This window comes from Myotis nattereri (genome assembly GCF_964212035.1).
Source record: "Myotis nattereri genome assembly, chromosome: 10".
Classification (NCBI taxonomy): domain Eukaryota; kingdom Metazoa; phylum Chordata; class Mammalia; order Chiroptera; family Vespertilionidae; genus Myotis; species Myotis nattereri.
The window spans coordinates 6,299,379-6,321,611 of record NC_138085.1 but is presented as its reverse complement, the minus strand read 5'-3'; positions in this window follow the sequence as shown (position 1 = coordinate 6,321,611).

The window sequence follows — 22,233 nt, the reverse complement described above, 5'->3', positions numbered from 1 at the left end:
TGCTGATGGGTACTTAGGCTGTTTCCAAATCTTAGCTACGGTGAATTGTGCTGCTATGAACATAGGGTGCATATATCCTTTCTGATTGGCATTTCTCATTTCTTGGGATATATTCCTAGTAGTGGGATCACTGGGTCAAATGGGAGTTCCATTTTTAGTTTTTTGAGGAAGCTCCATACTGTTCTCCTATGTACTTGACATTAAACGAAAAGGAATCACAGAATTGCACAAAGAAAGAAGTGAAAGATCCTTCTCCCCCTGCCCCAGACAGCATAGTCCCTGTTAACTGTTTGGGGTGTTGAGGTTTCCTGGTGTCTCAGAGAGCTTCCTACATGCTTCAAATGGGAAAATATCATTTCCGGTTCTGAGCATCATTTGTGCAGTGAGAGCCACATGGCAGCCTAGAAAGCCCAAAACATGGACCTTTCTCCCCAGGTGAGTCATCTGCTGAATGAATGCAATGGAAGGTGAACTTCTCTTATCTGTCAAGTGATAGGCAATTAATTTCTAAGGCCAGAATGTAAAGTGTATTTCTGAAATGGCATGGTTATGTTTAGAAAATATGGGGTCAGATTCAAATCTTTAGATTATTTAATGTTCTTTGAAGATGTAGTTAAAAATTACTCACGTTATTGACTCAGCAAAGTCATAATTCCTATGAATCATCTCATTCAATGCATTTCAGGGTTCAAGTCTAAGAAATCCCCTCTGATGAAAACAGAAAAATGACATTTAGGAGGTGTTTTCCAAAGATGAAAGCTGTGCTTTCTTCAGATAAAATCAAGGTTGACGCCTAGGTGTCTGGGACATCACGCCCAGGGACTGTTAATACAGGGATGAAGGGACTGGAGTGAGACCCGGTGGTTTCCACCCCCTGAGTCAGCACTGCGTGGCAGCAATGAAGAGGAAGGTGTCGGTGCTCTTTCGATAAGATTACTTGTCTGTGGTTTATTTCACTTTATTTTCTCTTCCCTCACATTTTCATTACTTTAGTATTTACTTCCCTGCCACACTAGTTCCCGTGTGTCCCTGCACCCTAAGAGCCTTCATTAACTCCCTCTTATGGCATCAAAAGACCTGAAAGCAGGATAGAGGTTCAGTGAGACGGCACCAGGTGTGGCAGAGGTGCCTGCAGGCTGTGTGCTGTGTGTGTACACGTGTCTGGAGTACAATTCCTGAAAGGCCCTGTGATCCTCTAAACTTCCTCCTGCTGGTATTTTGGCACAACACTTCATAGTCCTGCTGTGGCGTGTCTGTGTATGTGAAGTGTTTGGAGTAGAGTTTTCTAATGTTTTCTCAGACAGAGAGGTGAACTGTTTGGAAGGATAAGTATGTTGAATGAAATTCAGCATCTGTGAAGTACAAGGCACCTTTCCTAGGTATTGAGGGAACTTACATGGTGTTAGGGAAGAAACCTATGCACACATAATTAAACACCTGTGTTTATGCAGCTCTAACCATGTGCATTATCTCATGGAATCCTTAGAGCACCCTATGGGGTGGGTACTGTTAGAACTGTCTCAATGGCAGAATGTAGCAGTTATGGGCCTCCTGTGCTGTGGAAGCACAGAGGAGGGAGAACTAGACCTTGAAGGATGGTAGGGTTTTATTGGCAGGAAAGAGGTATGTGGATGTCCCAGGAGAGGGAGGAGAATGAGCAAAGGGAAATTCACAGGGCTCACATATCAATGTGAGTATGAAGTCTTTAATTTTAGCTCTGTTCACAAGGAACTGTGGCCAGTATAAAGATCTTATATGTGCAAATGACATCCATCACACCCTGGGCGTGTAGGTGTAGTACTTGTTTTACTTAGCCTCTCTAAGGAAAGGGTAAGTGAAGGTAAAGTTATTTCCCTTTAACACAAACTGAAAGTTTTGCATTTCAAATCATTGGTTCAGATGAGTCCAGTCCATCTGCTTTTTGTTTCCTGTAAGAGACCTTTACTGTGCTACAAGGTCATGAAGCATTTACAAGTGAATGGAGCTGAACACTCCCTCCCCCCACCCCCCATTTTAATTTTTATTAGTGACTTTAATTTTTCATTGTTTCAGGTTACTGGCACCTTGCCATGCTTGCTTGATGGTGATTGTTTTATCAGGTCAAATCCTTCATCTCCAGATTTGGGATATTATTTGACCTTAGAATTTCTTATATTCCCAATGTATGTCAGTTGAAAGTTAAAGCTTTCTAATGTATTAGTTAAAAGAGAAGGTTTCAAAAAAAGCTTGTATTTACAAGTAAAATAATTGATGTTTTTAGTGTAGTAGAATTATAATCCTTGAGGAATGGGGATGGCAGTGGTTTCACTTTTACATACAGTGCTGCCTATTCTTTAGCATTCAAAATCAAATTATAGGAGATGCTCAAGGTCACTAATCACACGGAAAATGCAAATAAGAACCACAAAATGTCACCTCCCACTGCCAGAAAGACAGTTATCAAAAAGACAAGAAGGGACAAGTGGTGTGAGGAAGGGGGGAAAAGGGAACCCTTGGGCACTGTTGGTAGGATTATAAATTGGTGCACCTACTAGGGAAAAAAAGTATGAAAGTTCCTCAAAAGATTAAAAATACAACTATGATACGACCCAGCTATTTCAATTATGGTTCTAGGAGGAAATCCCAAACACTAATTCAAAAGGATATATGTGCCTCTGTGTTTATTGCAACATTACTTACAAGAGCACAGCTATGGAAGCAGCCTAAGTGTCCACCCATAGACAACTGGATAAAGAAGATGTGGGGCATATACACAGGAGAGTCTTATTCAGTCATAAAAACGAATGAAATCTTGACATTTGCAACAACATAGATGGTCTTCAGGGCATGATGCTAAGTGAACTAAGTTGGACAGAGAAAGACAAATACCATACGATCTGGCTTATATGTGGAATTAAAAACAAAACACCCTCATAGATGCAGAGGACAGACTAGTGGCTGCCATAGTTGGCGGACGGTAAAAATGGATAAAGGGGTAAAAAGGAAAAACAACCATGGTGCATTACTGAGCAACACCAGAAAACCTTACTATTGGCTAGTGATTGGTGACAACAAGCAAATAAAACAACAAAAAATACCTTTTTTTAAAAAAAGAAAAACAATCTCAAATCAGATGTCAGCTACATGTATTCTGTAACTAAACCAAGCCAGATTTCAGGTTCTAAAGGTTATGTGCCAGGTAATGGACAATTTATACCCAGGGGTTTCCCTCTCTCCTGGAGATAGAGGGAAGTTAACCTTGTGAATGTGGATTCTAATTAAGGGATCTGGCCAAGTGGTGATTTTTTAAAGGGAACACCAGAAACTTGGATTAGCTGAACATCATGTGAAGTATTGAGCCAGTGGGTGTGGGTCTGTGATAGTAGTTAAACCTCTCCATAGTCTAATAGCTTGAAAGATGTGGTATATATTGTGGGCCTCGTGGCATCTCAGAGAGCCCACAGTTCTTACATGGATGGTTGTGCACCGTCCTTTCATTTCTCTAAGGGAAATTCACCAATCTGTGTAGTGTGGGCAGGACAAGATAATCACTCGGTTTGCTGCTTCTTTGTCGGAGTGATATTTCTCAATAAAACTTTGCATTTCTCCCCATTTCCCAAACATTTCCTTGATTAGTGAAGTGGGAATATCCTCCCTGCCCTCCTCCTCTGAAGAGAGCTCCTCTGCTGCCGTCTCTTGCTGCTCCCTCGGAAGGGTCTTGGAGTTCCTCGGTGGTCAGCTCAGTGGTGAGGTCTTCCAACAACTCCTCCCCATTATCATCATCCACCTCCAAGCCCTTGGACTTGCTCGGAGACACCATAGCCTTCACATCAGACACCAGCTCATCCTCAAAGTCTCTTTCAGCAACACACTCAGGCCACAGTTTCTTCCAGGCTGACTGCATGGTCCTGGAAAACACTTCCCCCCATGCTTTGTCTATGAGCCTCAAGCCAGTGAGGATATTAAAATGTTCCTTCCAACCCTCGCCAGTTTTGCTCAGTGGATAGAGCATCCGCCTTGGGACTGAAGGGTCCCAGGTTCAATTCCTGGTCAGGGCACATGCACAGGTTGCCGGCTCAATCCCCAGTAGGGGGCACGCAGGAGGCAGCCAATCAATGATTCTCATCATCAATGTTTCTATCTCTCTCTCCTTCTTTCCTCTCTGAAATCAAAATATACTTAAAATAAATAAATAAAATGTTCCTTCCAGAACTCTCTCTGAGGGTTAAATTAGGATCAGAGGTCACCTCAAAACACCTGTGAAATAGTGTCGCTGTGTAGAGTTTCTTAAAGTTAGAAATGAGCTGCTGGTCCATGGCCTGGAAGAGAGGAATGGCGTTAGGTGGCAAGAACCTGACAGTGATGAAGCTGTACTCCTCCGCCAACTCGGTCTCCAAGCCCAGGGGGTGGGCAGGAGCCTTGTCCATCCCAAGTGCTCTGAGTGGCGACTGTTCTTCCCCGAGGAATTTCTTCACGCCTGGGCAAACACTTTGTGAATCCACTCAATAAAAAATTTCCTGGTTACCCAAGCTTTGCTCTAAGCCTTCCACATCGCATGCACCTTGTTTTTCATGACATTATTTTTCTCAAAACCTCGTGAGTTTCCAGAATGGTAGATGAGTAGAGGTTTCATTCTGAAGTCCCCACTCGCATTCCACTAACAATAATATCAGCCTGTCCTTCACTGGTTTGTGTCCTGGCAATGACTTCTCCTCCCGGGTGATGTAGGTCCTCGTTGGCATTTTCTTCCAGAAGAGGCCTGTCTCATCACAACTGAACACTTGTTGGGGAACAAATCCTTCAGCATCTCTATTTTCTTGAAATTTTGTCATGAAATTATCAGCAGCTACTTGCGTAGGACAGGCAGCCTCCCCTGCCTCACTACACTATGAATGCCACCTCTTTTCTTACATTTATCGAACCACCTCCTACTGGGTTTAAATGAATCTCTTTCAGCGTTCATCCCAGGGTGTCTTTCAGGAGGCCAGTATGCAGCATCTTCTACTTTTCACATATCATTGCCTCCAAAATGCTATCACCTGCTAACTACTTTTTCTTTATCCCAATCAACAACAATTTTTCTACCTCTTCACTTGCCAGTGATGTTGTTTTGTAAGCATTTTCATACCCTTGGCAACATCAGTGCTCTTGATGGCCACTTCATGTTTTAAAATTGTGTTAATGGTCAATTTCTGCCATACTGGGTAGCCAGATCAGACACACAAACACCTCTATTATACTTGGCAATTATTTTTTGTGTGTTTTTTTAAAATATATTTTATTGATTTTTTACAGAGAGGAAGGGAGAGGCATAGAGAGTCACAAACATCGATGACAGAGAAACATGCATCAGCTGCCTCCTGCGAATTCCCCACTAGTGATGTGCCCGCAACCAAGGTACATGCCCTTGACCGGAATCAAACCTGCTACCCTTCAGTCCACAGGCCAATGCTCTATCCACTGAGCCAAACCGGTTAGGGCAAATATTGTACCAGTCTTGCATTCCTGGAATAAACTCCACTTGGACATGGTGTATGATCTTTTTAATGTACTGCTAGATCCGATTTGCTAATATTTTGTTGAGGATTTCAGCATCTGTGTTCATCAGGGATATTGGCCTATAATTCTATTTCTTTGTAGTCTCTTTATCTGGTTTTGGAATTAGGATAATCCTGGCCTCATTAAAAGAACTTGATAGTGTTCCTTCCTCTTGGACTTTTTGGAATAATTTGAGGAGTGTACGTGATAGTTCTTCTTTGAATGTTCGGTAAAACTCCCCTGTAAAGCCGTCTGGACCTGGGCTTTTGTTTGCTGGGAATTTTTTCATTACTGCTTCTATTTCATCAGTTGTTATTGGCCTATTCAGATTTTCTGATACTTCCTGGTTCAGTTTTGGAAGATTGTATTTTCCTATGAATTTGTCCATTTCACCCACATTGTCCAGCTTCTTGGCATATAGTTATTCATAGTATTTGTTACAATCCTTTGTATTTCTGTGGTGTCAGTGGTTACTTCTCTGCTTTTGTTTCTGATTTTATTCACTTGGGTCCTTTCTCTTTTTTTCTTGATGAGTCTGGCTAATGGTTCATCAATTTTGTTTATCCTTTCAAAAAACGAGCTCTAGGTTTCATTGGTTTTTTTTGGTCTCTATTTAATTTACTTCTGCTCTAATCTTTATTATTTCATTCCTTCTACTTACTCAGGGCTTTTCATTTTGTTTTCTTTCTAGTTCTTTAAGTTGCAGGGTTAAATAGTTTAGTGTTGATTTTTCTTGTTTCTTGAGGTATGCCTGTAGTACTATGAACATCCCTCTCAGGACTGCTTTTGCTGTGTCCCAGAGATTTTTGGGTTGTTGTGTGTTCATTTTCATTTGTTTCAGGAAGTTTTTGATTTCTTTCTTGATCTCCTTGATAACCCATTCATTGTTTAATAACATGCTATTTAATCTTCATGTGTTTGCTTTTGGCTATTTATACTCTGATTGATTTCTACTATCATTCCACTACTCTCATCTTGTCTGTATCTTTTGTTCTGTGGGGTAGCTGAATGGATACAAAAATGTGACCCAACTATATGCTGTGTACAAGAGACCCATCTCAGAACAAGAAATGAAGTAGTAAAGGAACATCATGAAAGAAATAGAAAAAATAAGAGGCTTGACAAAGTTATTTATTGGATGATAATAATAAAATAGACATATCTCTAGCATGTTGACTTTACTACACTTTAATTTTACTACAATTAAAAGAGGTTAAAAAATAAGGAAATTTTATAAACGACATGGTGAAGATCTTATTTCTTTTTATATAGATAATCCAGTTGACCCAACTTTCATTGAATAGTCAGTTATTCCTTTCCTTACTGATTTAAAATTCAATCTTTCATATGCCAGATTCCTATGCATGCTCGTGAATCTATTCCTAGGCTCTTCATTCAATTCCTTTTGTCTATTTGCCTCGCCTTAAGTCAAACCCAAATGTCTTAAAGGCCATGATTTTACACTAGGTCTTAAATCTGGAAAGCTGAGATCTTTTTAAAAAATATATATTTTTATTCATTTCAGAGAGGAAGAGAGATAGAAGCATCAATGATGAGAGAGAATCATTGATCGGCTGCCTTTTGCACACTCCACACTAGGGATGGAACCCACAACCTGAACCTATAACCTTACCAGGAATCAAACTGTGATCGTCTGGTTCATAGATTGACACTCAACTACTGAGCCATGTCAGCTGGGCAGTGAGATCTTTTTCCTCTTCACTCTTTACCTACTATTCTCTTCTCCTTTCCCCTGACCGACTTCCTCCTCCTTCACTATCTTCTCTAGTCTCAGTCTGTTGCTTCCCTACAGGAAGTGTGGAATGGAATTTATAAGTAAATTTGGAGAGAACTGCCATCTTTGGATATTGAATTCTCCAATCAATGATTTTGCCTAAGTGAATATTTATATCTTCCCATTTTTTGTCTTTATGTTCTTCAATAACATTTTTATGATTTTCTTTGTAATGCTGCATACATATATTAAATTTATTTCTGTTGATGTTATAGTTTTCGTTCCTATTTATAAAAGTTAGAATATCTAAGTTTTTCTTGACAAAGCGTAGGAATGTTATCTTGTACATAGCAATATTGCTGACTTCATATTAGTTCCACTAATTTAAAGATTCACTTAGAATTTTTACATTGATGCGTATAGAAAAAGAAAAAATCAGAAGCACTGTTGGTAAGTAATGGCTTTATATGAAATGAATTTGGAATAGTTTATATAAGACAGGGATCCTATTCCTATTCCTCTACATGCTATCAGGGTACATTTTTTCCTTTTCTTTTTTCTCTCTTAGGTGAGTTTGATTGGCTTTTAAAATACTGATTTAATGTTTTAAAAACATTTGTTAACATAAAAAAGCATTTAAACTTGTAAAGAATTTTTGTGAGTTTATTTGAGCCAAACTGTCGACATATGCCGGGAAGCAGAACCTCAACGAATTGAGATAATGCTCCAGAGAATGGCGGGTTACATCTGTATTTATACATTGCAATCAAAGGAAAGGGACGTAGGTGGGTTACATGAAATCCATTGGTGCTAGACTAGAGAGGCGGGAGAAAGCAAAGGGGTGGGGTGGCGGGAACCCCTGGGATTGAATAAAAAGTAAAATGATAGACACACACTTAGGTGGGTGCAGAAACAATTAACATGATAACAATGAAGGAATTTGTGGTATCTGTCCTGGTGCCCAGCACATTAGGTTGTGCCCCAAGGGGTCCAGAAAAGAGAAGTCACAAGTTACCTAGACATCTCAAGGGTAAGTTATTATAGATGCACAACGGCACATAGGCTCACTGAAGGTAAAGGTTGACCTTGTCAGTGAAGATATGGGCCTACGATGTAACTGCCCACCATAACTGGTTTTAGTTAAAGTTTAATTTCAGACCATCCTTTGTGGTGACTTTAGGTCTGAGTTTTCAAGACCGACAAGCAGGCCTTCCCTGAGCTTGTCAGGTTAGCATGTGACCCCTTTCATCCACACATTTTTAGTTATATGTAGGTTTTTGATTTCTTCTTGAGTGGATTTTGGTAAGTTATATGTTTACAGAAAATGGTATATTTTTTCTTTTTACATTTTCTGGCACCATGTTGTTTATAGAATTTCCTTATTTTTTATCCTTTTAATTATAGTAATATTTTCTTTCAAATTACTACTATTGACTTTTAACTTTTCTAATTGAGCAATTTGCTAGAGATTTGTCCATTTTCTTATTCTCATTCAATAAATAACTTTGCCAAGCCTCTCATTTTTTTCTATTTCTTTCATGATGTTCCTTTACTACTTCATTCCTTTTATTTTCTTTGTTTCTTTCATATTCTTTTTCTAAACTTTTGAGTTGACATCTAGCTCACTGGTATTTAATCATCTATACTAATGAGAGAGTAATATGCTAATTAGACTGGGAGACCTTCCAGAGACCTTCTGGATGTCCTTCCAGACAAAGCCGGGGGCTTGGCCAGCCTGCAAACCACCCCCAAACGGCCCTCAGCTCCTCGCCCAGGCCAGCCATACCCCCGAGCAGGTACTCTCACCCTAGTGGGGGCATGGCCAGTCTGCAAACAGCCCTCAGCCACTCAACCAGGCAGGCCACGCCCCCCAGGAAGACCCCCCCCCACCCTGATCAGGGTGTGACCGCCTGCAAACCCTTGGCAGCCCCTCACCCAGGCCGGTCCCGGCCCCCATAGGGACCCCCACCCTGAAGCGGGACCCCCTACACGGCACAGCAGCCAGCCCCCACCTGTGCACCAGACCTCTATACTAATAAAGGGTAATATGCTAATTAGACCAGGACCTTCCGGGAAACCTTTCAGAAGTCCTTCCAGACAAAGCCATGGTGGCGAAGTCGCGGCAGAGGCAGTTAGGGGCGATCAGGCCGGAAGGGGAGGGCAGTTGGGGGTGATCAGGCCAGAAGGGGAGGGCAGTTGGGGGTGAGCAGGCTGGTGTGGGGGCAGCTGGGGGAAAACAGGCCTGCAGGGGTCAGTGGAGGTAATCAGGCTGGCAAAGGGGGGGAGAGATTGGGGGCAAGAAGGCCAGTGGAGGGGGCAGTTGGGGGTGAGCAGGCAGGCAGAGTGCTTAGGGGCGATCAGGCAGGCAGGCAGGTGAGCGGTTACGAGCCAGTGGTCCTGGATTGCGAGAGGGATGTCTGACTGCCAGTTTAGGCCTGATCCTACAGCGATTGACTACAGGATCAGGCCTAAACCAGCAGTCAGATAATCCCCGAGGGGGTCCCAGATTGGAAAGGGTGCAGGCTGCGGGGGAGAGGGAGGGCGGGCACTAGGAAACCCTGGCACAGCCCCGAGTCCTGGCAGCACAGGGCACGAGGAAGGCGCTGGGCTCCGTCACACTCTGCAGGGAGGAGCGGGCCTGGCTGTGGTGAGGATGAAGGGAAACCCTGACCTCAGAAGGTGGCTCCCTAAGCAGCTGGTGCCCGCAGAGCGGGGGCCCCAACGGGAGGACATGAGCCCCGCCTGCCCTGGCCACCTTCTGGGGGAAGGAAATGGACTCCCTGCAATGGGCGCTGCTCCACTGCAGGGCTGGCCTCGGAGGCCCCAGAAAGGACTCCTCACCATGGGCTTAGCTGCTTCAGGGCACTGACCCCTCTGGGCTTCCAGCGGCCACGTGGTGCATAACCACCAGCAGAAGCTCCCTCCCTGTGGACTTCTGGCCTGGGCAGGATTTCCAGGTAGAGAGCAGCGCTCTGCGAGAGGTGGGGTGGCGCCCCCTGTAGGCGGGAGGGCAGCAGTGCCGGAAAAGGCTCAGCAGCCTCAGTGTGTCTCCTCTCAGAACACATGGTCCCCTGACTTGGTGGTGAGTGCAGGGATATGTTCTCACTTCGTACAGGAGGTCCCTACAGGTTATGGACAAGAGGCCTCTTCAGGACCTGCCACCGAAGGAGCCCTGCTTGTCGGCAGGGCGTGAACCTTTTCACACGTGGGCACATCTACCTGGATGCCCATCTACCCACAGGAAAATGTGCCGAGTTATTCCTGCTTGTGTTACCAGTGGTTATGGGGTATTTCATACTGAACTTGCTGCTCTGAGACTTGGGTTTCGACTCAACCCTGGGCCTCTGTCTCCTTCGTGTGGCCTGTGATACGTCTCCTGGGGTGTGTTCTACAGTGTCCCCAACCCATGCCTTTGGGAATAGTGGCCGTGACCTTATTTGGAATAGGGCCTTTGCAGATGTAATTAAGTTCAGAGGAGGGCTTGGATTGGGTGGGCCTTACCTGCAATGACAGGTGTTCTTCTAAGATGAAATTTGGACTCACAGGCCATGTGACTGGGACTCAGGGGTGGGTGGGGGATGGGTGTCCGAGTCATGGACCAAGGATAGCTGGCTGCCACCAGCAGCTGGGGTGGACCCAGAAGGAGCCCACCCTGCCCGCACCTTGATTTCTGGGGATGAGTATTTCACAGGCTGAGCTGGGAGCCCTGGAGGCTGGACAAGCTTCAGTGTGGAGGGCTCTGGTCACTGCCCACCTGCCTGGACCACAGTTTCCTAAGCTCCTGGAGACAAGCGCCAGAGGGGAAGAGACTCCCAGCCAATGCCCCCAGTCTGAGGGTTTGGAGCAGGGGGAGGGGGTGCCTGGGGCACTGGCCTGCCCCCATCCCTGGGTACCTCCCACCGTGCCGACTGGTGGGCCATGGCTGACTTCTGCCCGGGGGCCTGGGGACCAGTGTGCAGGGCTGTGCAAGGGAGAGGCAAGAGCACACACACTGCCCTTGGTGAGGATGGTGGGACCGGTGCAACACAGGGTCAGGGAGAAAAGCCAGATGGCACGAGGCAGCCCCTAACTTCACCAGCAAGAAAACAGACCCAGAGAGGGAAGTGGCTTTCCACAAACTCATCCACTCAGGGCAGGTCACACCTGGAAGCCTGAGCACAGCCCACTGTTTCCTTCTGTTCCTCATTTCCCGCCCAGCAGAGGGGGAGGCGGAGCTGACTGGGCAGACTGTGCTCTGTCCTCAGTCCACCAGCTCAGGCGCCTGGCGAGGGTTTCATCTTAGGCCACAAGGAAGAGAAATGCATGAAGACCAGCCCCACTCAAAACCCTTGCAGCCACCTAGACCCTTCTCCTGATCTGGGAAAGGGGGTGGTGGGAGGGAACGAGTGAGGCAGGTGAGGGGAACTCAAGGCCAAGACTATGCAGGGGATGGCCACCCACCACTTTTCCCTTCAGGCTGCCCCCCGCTGAGCAGCGTGCCAGCTGGGCTTCCCTTTGGCGATGCAACCAGTCCTTTCCCACCACAAGGGGGGTCGGCAGAGCCCACGGAGGCCCAGTTCTGACCCTGCTCTGGGGACTGCCACCTTCTGTCAGCACCTCCCAGCCTGGAGCAGCCTAGTGCAGGTGTTACAGAAGACCGGAGAAGAACCAAGCAACGCTTAGAGAGATGGAGTTACATTTATTATTACTCGCGGGCCCAGAGAAAAATGCCTCTAGAATTCTGGGCGAAGTCACACAGGAAGTTTCCTGTATTTATACCTTTTTACCCTCTTTGTCTCCCAAATATGGGGTTTTCTGGTCACCTTTGCGAGTTCTTAGAGAGGCCCTGTTTTCTGGGGCTTTGAGACCTCAACCAAAGGCTTGGCCTGGTGCCAGCACTGATAAGTTCGTCGGGGAAGGTTTAATGGCCTCTCTAGAATGGGAGTAGTCTTATTTTCCTTATTATTTAACCAAGCAAGCATTTACAGAAGCCAAATAGCAGGGTTAAAATTTCAAACAGTTGAGGGGAGAAACCAAGATGGCAGCAGCCGGGCCAGCCAGACCCGGAACTTCCAAGAGAAGGCCCAAGGCCCCGCAGCGGCTTGCATTGCTTCACAGCTGAGCCTCTTCGTAGTTCCTGCTGTGTGGCCTCAGGCAGGGGCTGAATTAGCACCCCCTTAGATCCAGGAGCCACTGTACCCAGTGGTCAGAGGGGGTCCATTCTCCCACTTCAGACACAGCTGCTTCCCACAGCCAATTGGCCTGGAGGTCAATTCCTCCCAGTGATCCTACAACAAGCGAGGCACCAAGAGTGCACCAAGAGTGTCCACCCCAGGTAACTGGGGAGGCTGAGCCACTGGGCCCTACAGGACACCTGGCGCGCAGGCCACTCTATCAACACAGGGAAGCAGCCAAAATGCGGAGACAAAGAAACAGGTCACAATTGGCAGAAACGGAGGAGGCCAGACGACTGGATATAGAGTTCAAGGCCACGTTTATAAGGTTTGTCAAGAATTTTATGGAAACCGCCGATAAATTTAATGAATCCCTCAAGGAGTATGGTGAGACCATGGAGGTCATGAAAAAGGACCAATTAGAAATTATGTTGAGTTGTATGAGTTCCCTATAAATTTTGGAGATTAGGCCCTTATCAGATATGACATTGGCAAATATGTTTTCCCACACAGTGGGTTTTCTTGTTGTTTTGTTGATGGTTTCTTTTGCTGTGCAGAAGCTTTTTATTTTGATGAAGTCCCATTTGTTTATTTTCTCTTTAGTTTCAAGTGCCCTAGGAGCTGTGTCAGTGAAGAAATTGCTTCGGCATATGTCTGAGATTTTGTTGCCTTTGGATTCTTCTAGAATTTTTATGGTTTCCTGTCGTACATTTAAGTCCTTTATCCATTTTGAGTTTATTTTTGTGTATGGTGTAAGTTGGTGGTCTAGTTTCATTTTCTTGCATATATCTGTCCAATTTTCCCAACACCATTTATTGAAGAGACTATCTTGGCTCATACAACTCAACAAAAGGAAGATAAACAATCCAATCAAAAAGTGGGCAAAGGACCTAAATAGACACCTTTCAAAAGAGGACATTCAGAAAGCCAAGAGACATATGAAAACATGCTCAAAGTCACTAATCATCCGAGAGATGCAAATCAAAACAACAATGAGGTATCATCTCACACCTGTCAGACTGGCTATCATCAACAAATCAACAAACGACAAGTGCTGGAGAGGATGTGGAGAAAAAGGAACACTTGTGCACTTCTGGTGGGAATGCAGACTGGTGCAGCCACTATGGAAGACAGTATGGAGTTTCCTTAAAAAACTGAAAATGGAACTCCCATTTGACCCTGTGATCCCACTTCTGGGAATATATCCCAAGAAACCAGAAACACCAATCAGAAAGGATATATGCACCCCTATGTTCATAGCAGCACAATTCACCATAGCTAAGATCTGGAAACAGCCTAAGTGCCCATCAGTAGATGAATGGATTAGAAAACTGTGGTACATCTACACGATGGAATACTATGCTGCTGTAAAAAGGAAGGAACTCTTACCATTTGCAACGTCATGGATGGAACTGGAGAGCATTATGCTAAGTGAAATAAGCCAGTCAATGAAGGAGAAATACCACATGATCTCACTCATTCATGGATAATAGAGACCATTATAAACTTTTGAACAATAATAGATACAGAGGCAGAGCAGCCTCAAACAGATTGTCAAACTGCAGCGGGAAGGCCGGGGAGGGTTGGGGGGCAGGGGGTAGGGGAGTAAGAGATCAACTAAAGGACTTGTATGCATGCATATAAGCATAACCAGTGGACATAAGACATTGGGGGATAGGGGAGGCTAGGGGACTGTCTAGGGCGGGGTGATAAAATGGACACATATGTAATACCCTTTGTAATACTTTAAGCAATAAAAAAAATAAATAAATAAATAAATAAAAAGTATTAAAACTGAAAAAAAAAAAAAGAAATTATGCATACACTGACTGAAATAAAGAATACTTTACAGAGCTCCAACAGCAGACAAGAGGATCCCAAGAATCAAGTCAAAGATTTGAAATGCAAAGAAACAAAAAATACCCAACCGAAAAAGAAAAAAGAAAAGAGATTCAAAAAATATGAAGATAGTGTAAGGAACCTCTGGGACAACTTCAAGCGTACCAACATCAGAATTATAGGGGTACCAGAAGGAGAGAGAGGGCAAGATATTGAAAACCTTTTCGAAGAAATAATGACAGAAAACTTCCCCCACCTGGTGAAAGAAATGGACTTACAAGTCCAGGAAGCGCAGAGAACCCCAAACAAAAGGAATCCAAAGAGGACCACACCAAGACACATCATAATTAAAATGCCAAGAGCAAAAGATAAAGAGAGAATCTTAAAAGCAGCAAGAGAAAGACAGTCAGTTACCTACAAGGGAGTACCCATCCGGCTGTCAGCTGATTTCTCAACAGAAACCATGCAGGCCAGAAGAGAGTGGCAAGAAATATTCAAAGTGATGAATACCAAGAACCTACAACCAAGATTACTTTATCCAGCAAAGTTATCATTCAGAATTGAAGGTCAGATAAAGAGTTTCACAGATAAGGAAAAGCTAAAGGAGTTCATCACCACCAAACCAGCATTATATGAAAAGCTGAAAGGTATTCTTTAAGAAGAGGAAGAAGAAAAAGGAACTCTTACCATTTGCCACAGCATGGATGGAACTGGAGAGCGGATAAATACCACAAGATCTCACTTATTTGTGGAATATAATGAACAACATAAACTGATGAACAAGGACTGATCCAGAGACGGAGAGGCTTTGATTGGACTGTCGGGCCTTGGAGGGAAGGTAGGGGAGGGTGGGGGCAAGGGGGAAAGATCAACCAAAGGACTTATATGCAAGCATATAGGCCTAACCAATGGACACGGACAACGGGGGGGTGAGGGGGTGAGCGGGGAGAGGGGGGGTAGAGGGTACACATATGTAATATCTTAATCAATAAAAAATATTAAAAAAAAAAAGATGGCAGCATAGATCAACACCGGGAAATAGTGGCCCCACACAACAACTGAAAATTATCCCAAAGGACGGAGCAAACATCGTCCAAAACAACAGGAAGGCTGGCTGAGTGTAATTTCTACAACTAGAAGAAAAGAAAAGCACGCTGAGAGCCAGAGGAGCTGCGGAGGCTGAGTGCAGAGGTACGGAGGCGGCGGCGGCGGCGGCTGCGGCTGCGGCTCGCGCGCGGAAAGGGGGTGGCACCTGAGGACGCGGCTGTCTTTTTGAATCACAAGCTCCCGACTGCTCTGAACTCCAGTTCCGGGAAGTCTCTGGGGACCCAGGTCTCATACGGGGGAGAGGCGACTCTGTCAGGCGGCAGCGGGCGAACTTGAGGGCGGATTTCCCTCAGAGGTGCTTGCAGCCGTTACCGGAACACTGAGACACGCAACTCCGGGCGCGGAGAATCAGCCATAGCGTCTTTCTCCGCCCCTTTTGACTCCCTGAGACCCCGCCCCACCCAGGCTGTGGCAGAGGCTTTTGCATGTGAATGTACCTAACTATAGCCCAGCCAAGCAGACCCGGAACTTCCAAGAGAAGGCCCAAGGCCCCGCAGCGGCTTGCATTGCTTCACAGCTGAGCCTCTTCCTGGTTCCTGCTCTGTGGCCTCAGGCAGGGGCTGACTTAGCACCTCCTTAGATCCAGGAGCCACTGTACCCAGTGGTCAGAGGGGGATCATTCTCCCACTTCAGACACAGCTGCTTCCCACAGCCAATTGGACTGGAGGTCAATTCCTCCCAGTGATCCTACAACAACCGAGGCACCAAGAGTGCACCAAGAGTGTCCACCCCGGGTAACTGGGGAGGCTGAGCCACTGGGCCCTACAGGACACCTGCCGCACAGGGCCACTCTATCAACACAGGGAAGCAGCCAAAATGCGAAGACAAAGAAACAGGTCACAATTGGCAGAAACGGAGGAGGCCAGACGACTGGATATAGAGTTCAAGGCCACGTTTATAAGGTTTGTCAAGAATTTTATGGAAACCGCCGATAAATTTAATAAATCCCTCAAGGAGTATAGTGAGACCATGGAGGTCATGAAAAAGGACCAACTAGAAATTAAGCATACACTGACTAAAATAAAGAATAATTTACAGAGATCCAAGAGCAGACAAGAGGATCCCAAGAATCAAGTCAAAGATTTGAAATGCAAAGAAACAAAAAATACCCAACCGAAAAAGAAAAAAGAAAAGAGATTCAAAAAATACGAAGATAGTGTAAGGAACCTCTGGGACAACTTCAAGCATACCAACATCAGAATTATAGGGGTACCAGAAGGAGAGAGAGGGCAAGATATTGAAAACCTTTTCGAAGAAATAATGACAGAAAACTTCCCCCACCTGGTGAAAGAAATGGACTTACAAGTCCAGGAAGCGCAGAGAACCCCAAACAAAAGGAATCCAAAGAGGACCACACCAAGACACATCATAATTAAAATGCCAAGAGCAAAAGATAAAGAGAGAATCTTAAAAGCAGCAAGAGAAAGACAGTCAGTTACCTACAAGGGAGTACCCATCCGGCTGTCAGCTGATTTCTCAACAGAAACCATGCAGGCCAGAAGAGAGTGGCAAGAAATATTCAAAGTGATGAATAGCAAGAACCTGCAACCAAGATTACTTTATCCAGCAAAGCTATCATTCAGAATGGAAGGTCAGATAAAGAGCTTCACGGATAAGAAAAAGCTAAAGGAGTTCATCACCACCAAACCAGCAGTATATGAAATGCTGAAAGGTATTCTTTAAGAAGAGGAAGAAGAAAAAGGAACTCTTACCATTTGCCACAGCATGGATGGAACTGGAGAGCGGATAAATACCACAAGATCTCACTTATTTGTGGAATATAATGAACAACATAAACTGATGAACAAGGACTGATCCAGAGACGGAGAGGCTTTGATTGGACTGTCGGGCCTTGGAGGGAAGGTAGGGGAGGGTGGGGGCAAGGGGGAAAGATCAACCAAAGGACTTATATGCAAGCATATAGGCCTAACCAATGGACACGGACAACGGGGAGGTGAGGGGATGAGCGGGGGGAGGGGGGGTAGAGGGTACACATATGTAATATCTTAATCAATAAAAAATATTAAAAAAAAATTTCAAACAGTTTTTGTATAAGATGGATACTTCATTCCCCATTGGTTTTATGTACATGAGTCAAATCATTGACTCTTTTGTGTCATTGTTGGGGAGGGAGTTATATTGACCCCTGAGGACTATAAGCTTCATAGAATTAATTCTCTGCCAAATAAAGTCAGTGGGCCTGTTTATAAGATAAGGGCCCAGAATGAGGGCCAGGAATAATCTCTACAGCATTGGTTCTCAACCTGTGGGTCGAGACCCCTTTAGCGGTCGAACAACCCTATCACAGGGGTCGCCTAAGACCATCCTGCATATCAGACATTTACATTACGATTCATAACAGTAGCAACATTACAGTTATGAAGTAGCAACGAAAATAATTTTATGGCCGAACCGGTTTGGCTCAGTGGATAGAGCATCAGCCTGTGGACTGAAGGGTCCCAGATTCGATTCCGGTCAAGCGCATGTACCTGGGTTGCGGGCACATCCCCAGTAGGAGATGTGCAGGAGGCAGCTGATTGATGTTTCTCTCTCATCGATGTTTCTAACTCTCTATCCCTCTACCTTCCTCTCTGTAAAAAAATCAATAAAATATATATTTTTTTAAAAAAAAAGAAAATAATTTTATGGTTGGGTCACAACATGAGGGACTGTATTTAAAGGGCCATAAGGTTGAGATCCACTGCTCTAGAGGGTCTGAAGAGTCCTGGACTCTATTTTGCCTGGTTCTCTTAAGCTGTCTGTGGTAAAGACACTTCGGGATCCCATTGACCTTGAATGCCATGGGGATGGTCCTTTTCAGGTAGGAGTCAGTCCTTGGGTGGCAAATTTCTTTATCTAAAGAGAGTCACCAGGTTTGAAGGGATGGACCAGATCAGAAGTTGATAAAGGCAGAGCATCTGGCACGTGCTTCTGGACTGTTTCTGGGGGGACTGTAAAGCCTGTAAGAACTCAAATAAAGATTGGTTATGGATTTCAGATTTTTTAGATTGGGTAGGTCAGGGTCTGGAAGAGTCACTAGAATCTGTAGAGGCCCCACTGGATTTAGGGCAGCCTCCCAGGCTGCGTAGTCTATTGCCGGTTCCCTCTTGCTTCTGTGGAGTCCCCTACCTTGTAAATAGCATTATGTACATGAGCCATTGCAAATGAGTATCTGCTATCAGTATAAAGTGCTCAATGGGCAGCAGGAGGAGCTACAGATCTACACACAGGAACTGCAAACCCCATTGAATGACAGACAAAAGGAGGATAACTGCTTGCATTCTTAGTGCAACTGGCTAATAGTGGAAGAGTTTGAGCTGGAGACCCACACCAAGGGGGTGCAAACTGCCCTGAAAGGCACACAGCTGGAGGTAAAGTGTTTGTCTGCCCAGTGCAATTGGCTGAGCAAGGAGCAGGAGGAGCTGCAGATCTACACCCAGGAACTGGGAAACTCATTGAATGACCTGCAAATGGAGGTGATCCTCTGGTAGGCCCAGTTAAAGGGGCTGAATGGGCATCAGGAGGAGCTGCAGATGTACACCCAGGAACAGCAAACCTCACTGATTGACAGGCAAAAGAAGGTTAATTACTTGCATTCTTTTTTTTTTTTTTTTTTTTTTTTTTTGTAGAAAATTACCAGGATGCTCATCACATTTATTGAACAACGTAATGGAAATTTTAGCCAAGGTGTGAAAACAAAAAGTTATAAGGAATTGTTATGTCAGAAACAGAAAATTTCCAATTTTTACAAATCAGTCATGTTCTGGTTAAACCAACTGGGTAAGCTTCAAAAATAACAAAACAAAGAAACCCAAAGGAACAACGCACTAGAAACGAAGGAACATTTTTTATCAGCAAGGAGTTGCGGCTCTCATCCTGGGTGCAAGGGCAGGAAGAGGTGATGTCCTGCGTAGACCAGTCGCCTTGGCTGGCGTGTGGGCTTAGAAACCCAGAGAACCACACCACAGAGGCGTTTCCAGCCACTCTTTCCCCTGGGTCATCACGGACCCTTAGGGATAGTATGACAAGTATGGGGTTGGCAGAGAAAGCGAAAAATGAAAGATTGGGCTGACTTCTAAGTGCAAGGCAGACGCTATCTGAGGGCAGGAAGGTGGACAATGCAATAGTTGAAGGAAACCCATTCGAGGCGATCTGTACTCTTTTAGGCTGAGAGACGGGTAAAGGACTCAGAGAGCACACCATCCCTTGCCTGTTGCTGCCCACCCCCTCAGGTATATGAAAACCACCCCAATGCACGTAGGGCTTTGCACTACAAAACATGGGGGAGGGCTCAGGAGAGCTAGGCCTTCACACAGGGCTGGGAGCTCTGAAGTCAGAACTGGAAAGCAAAGGGATCTCAGATCCCAGAAAAGCACTCGCGCTGTGAGGCAGGGCGATGGAGCTCACGTTTTCCAAAAGCTGTTGGCTTCCCTGTGAGCACAAGCGGATCGCAAACGTGCAGGTTCAGGTCTCAGGCCCCGCTGAGGGAAACATCCTGCTTCGGAATAGTTGAAAGGAGTGAACTAAATCGAACCTAAACCCGCAACAAAGTCCACGCAGCTTAAATACAGGTCAGACTGATTCTGTCTCACCCAGTCTCCTAATGTAACGCCTGACATTTGAAAATATGTACCCTTTTCTGGAAATACCCAGGGCAAAGGTAGTTGTCAGGAATAGAGTCCTAATTCTAAAAGTACTATTTCACCAAAAATAAATCCTAACTCTGCCTGCACTGAACACTAACGCTTAAAAATCACGAAAAAATAGAGGTGAAAGAACTGCCCTCTGATGTTACTTGGACACATTTGTCCGTAACTTGGAGAACACATTTCAGCTGTCTGAATTGCTTCCAGATTTTTCACTTGAGCTAACGTGACACTGTGCTCACCTGGGAAGGAGGCCGGTGTTGTGCCCAGATTTCAAAGTTCCCAAGACCTCCAGGGAGCCAGTCAGTCCGATGCAAAAGCAAAGAGTCATTTATTTCAAACCTAGGTTTGGCTCCCCTGCCACACTCACCGATGCAACGGTAAGCTCCAGTGGCCGAGAAAGAGAGAGGCCTGATGGGACAGAGGGTTTTAAAGGGGGGTGGACTGAGGGCAGGAGAGGGGACTGTGGGCCCCGCCGATTGGCCAGGCGCGAGTAGGTACAGGATGTGGTCATAGTGACGGCGTGCACTTCCCTTGATTATTATTGGTTAGTCCAGAGAAATCCTGGGTGTGGCTAGCAGTGGCTTCTTCCCGTGAGGAAGCACATGGCACCCTCCCAAAATGGAGGACCCAAGGCAAGTTGGAGGGCGCACATGGCTCTGGCCCAAGATGGAAGACCCAAGGCAAGATGGAGGGCACAGTCCTTGTCCGGCCCCTGCTGCTGCCGCTCGAACTCGCCACAAGGCAGGATGGCCCTCCCGCACAGCACCCACAGCTGGCCTGCGGGCAGACTGGGACTCCAGCGCGTCTGGGCGGCACAGGCCCATCAAACGGGGTGCGGCCGGTGGAGTGGCCCAGCTCCGGAGGAGCGACATCCGCTCGGAGCAGGCCCGGCCATGGGGCCGGTGCACTGCAGCATGGCGGCCTCCCCAAGCTAGGGCACGCGCCCCACTCCGCTGCTGCTGCTGCTGCACTGGGCCCGGTCTGGGGGGCAGCGGGCGGGTGGCAGCCAGCGCTGGGCTCCCGCCATGGGCCGGGGAGCCAATGCCCCCCGCCCATGGGGCCCGGCGGTCGGCCCACGCAGGCCCCGGTCCCCCCGACCGGGCCCCAAGGGCCGCATGGACCCCCGGCCCCAGCGCGGGCAAGCGGGAGCCAACCACAGGGGAAGGGAGGAAAGAGCCAGGCGGTGAGGCCTTCCGCTCCCATGACCTCCCCCGTGGTCGGTCGCCGCCCGGCCCCAACCCTCGGCCCGCCGCCGGCCACCATGCAGCCGGTCCGGACACTCGGACCCGCTCCAGGGAGGCCAGGCCCTAAGGCGGGCGCAGAGGGATTTCAGAGCCCAGCGGCCAGACTCCTCCTCCCGCACTGCCGGGAGAGGCGGGCGGCGCACCTTTCATTCCCCCCTTGTCTTGGAACTTCTGGCTCAATCATGAGACGGACTGCAATTCTATTCCACCAAAACTATCAACTGAACTATCCCTATAAGGTTAACAAATGGTCCGGTGGAAGTGAAAGAAACCATTTTAGATTTAATAACTTCTATTGAAATAGGATCTTTCTTCTTAGAATTCCTCCATGGTTATCATAAAAAACCAAATCAAGATTTAGTATTATTTGCCTTGAAGAGGCTCAAGCATTCCTGTTTGTTAGGCTAGGTTTAAATTTAGAGTCTGTTGAACTAAGCCTCCGTTTTTCTGGGCACCATTTTCAGCTGGACCAAGTCTCTTCTGTTATTTGGTTCCTGGTCTGGGATGGGCATGGGAAGCAAGAAGCAGCCACGGGGACAGGAGACCTTCCTCAGAAGGGGTGAGTGTTCAAGCCCCTGCACCATTGGGGGGGTGAGGATCTGTGCCCCACCTCTGTTGAACCCCAAGTTCTCTCCTACTGGCCCTCGGCTGTGTCTGTCTTAGGTCGCCCCACCTCTGTGGAGTCTTACCCGTCTCTGACTACCAACCATCTCTGGGCCAAGTAGGGTGATGTGAGGTTCAGTTCCGTCTCCTTGTTAGCCTATGCCCCCTGTGGCCTCCACGCCCAGCACCCGCCTTGGGTTCCCCTCGCCTGTTGGCGGGGCCCCGGCATTGATCACATCTCTTGGGAAACCCAGGTTTCTTCTCCAGAGAGGGCCCGGCTTACGCCATTGGGCAAGAGACAGATCCATGGTACCAGCTCTTCATAAACCCAGCTTGAACGGAGAGCTCAGACAACAGCTGTAGACAATTGGGATCCTTTTGGCAAT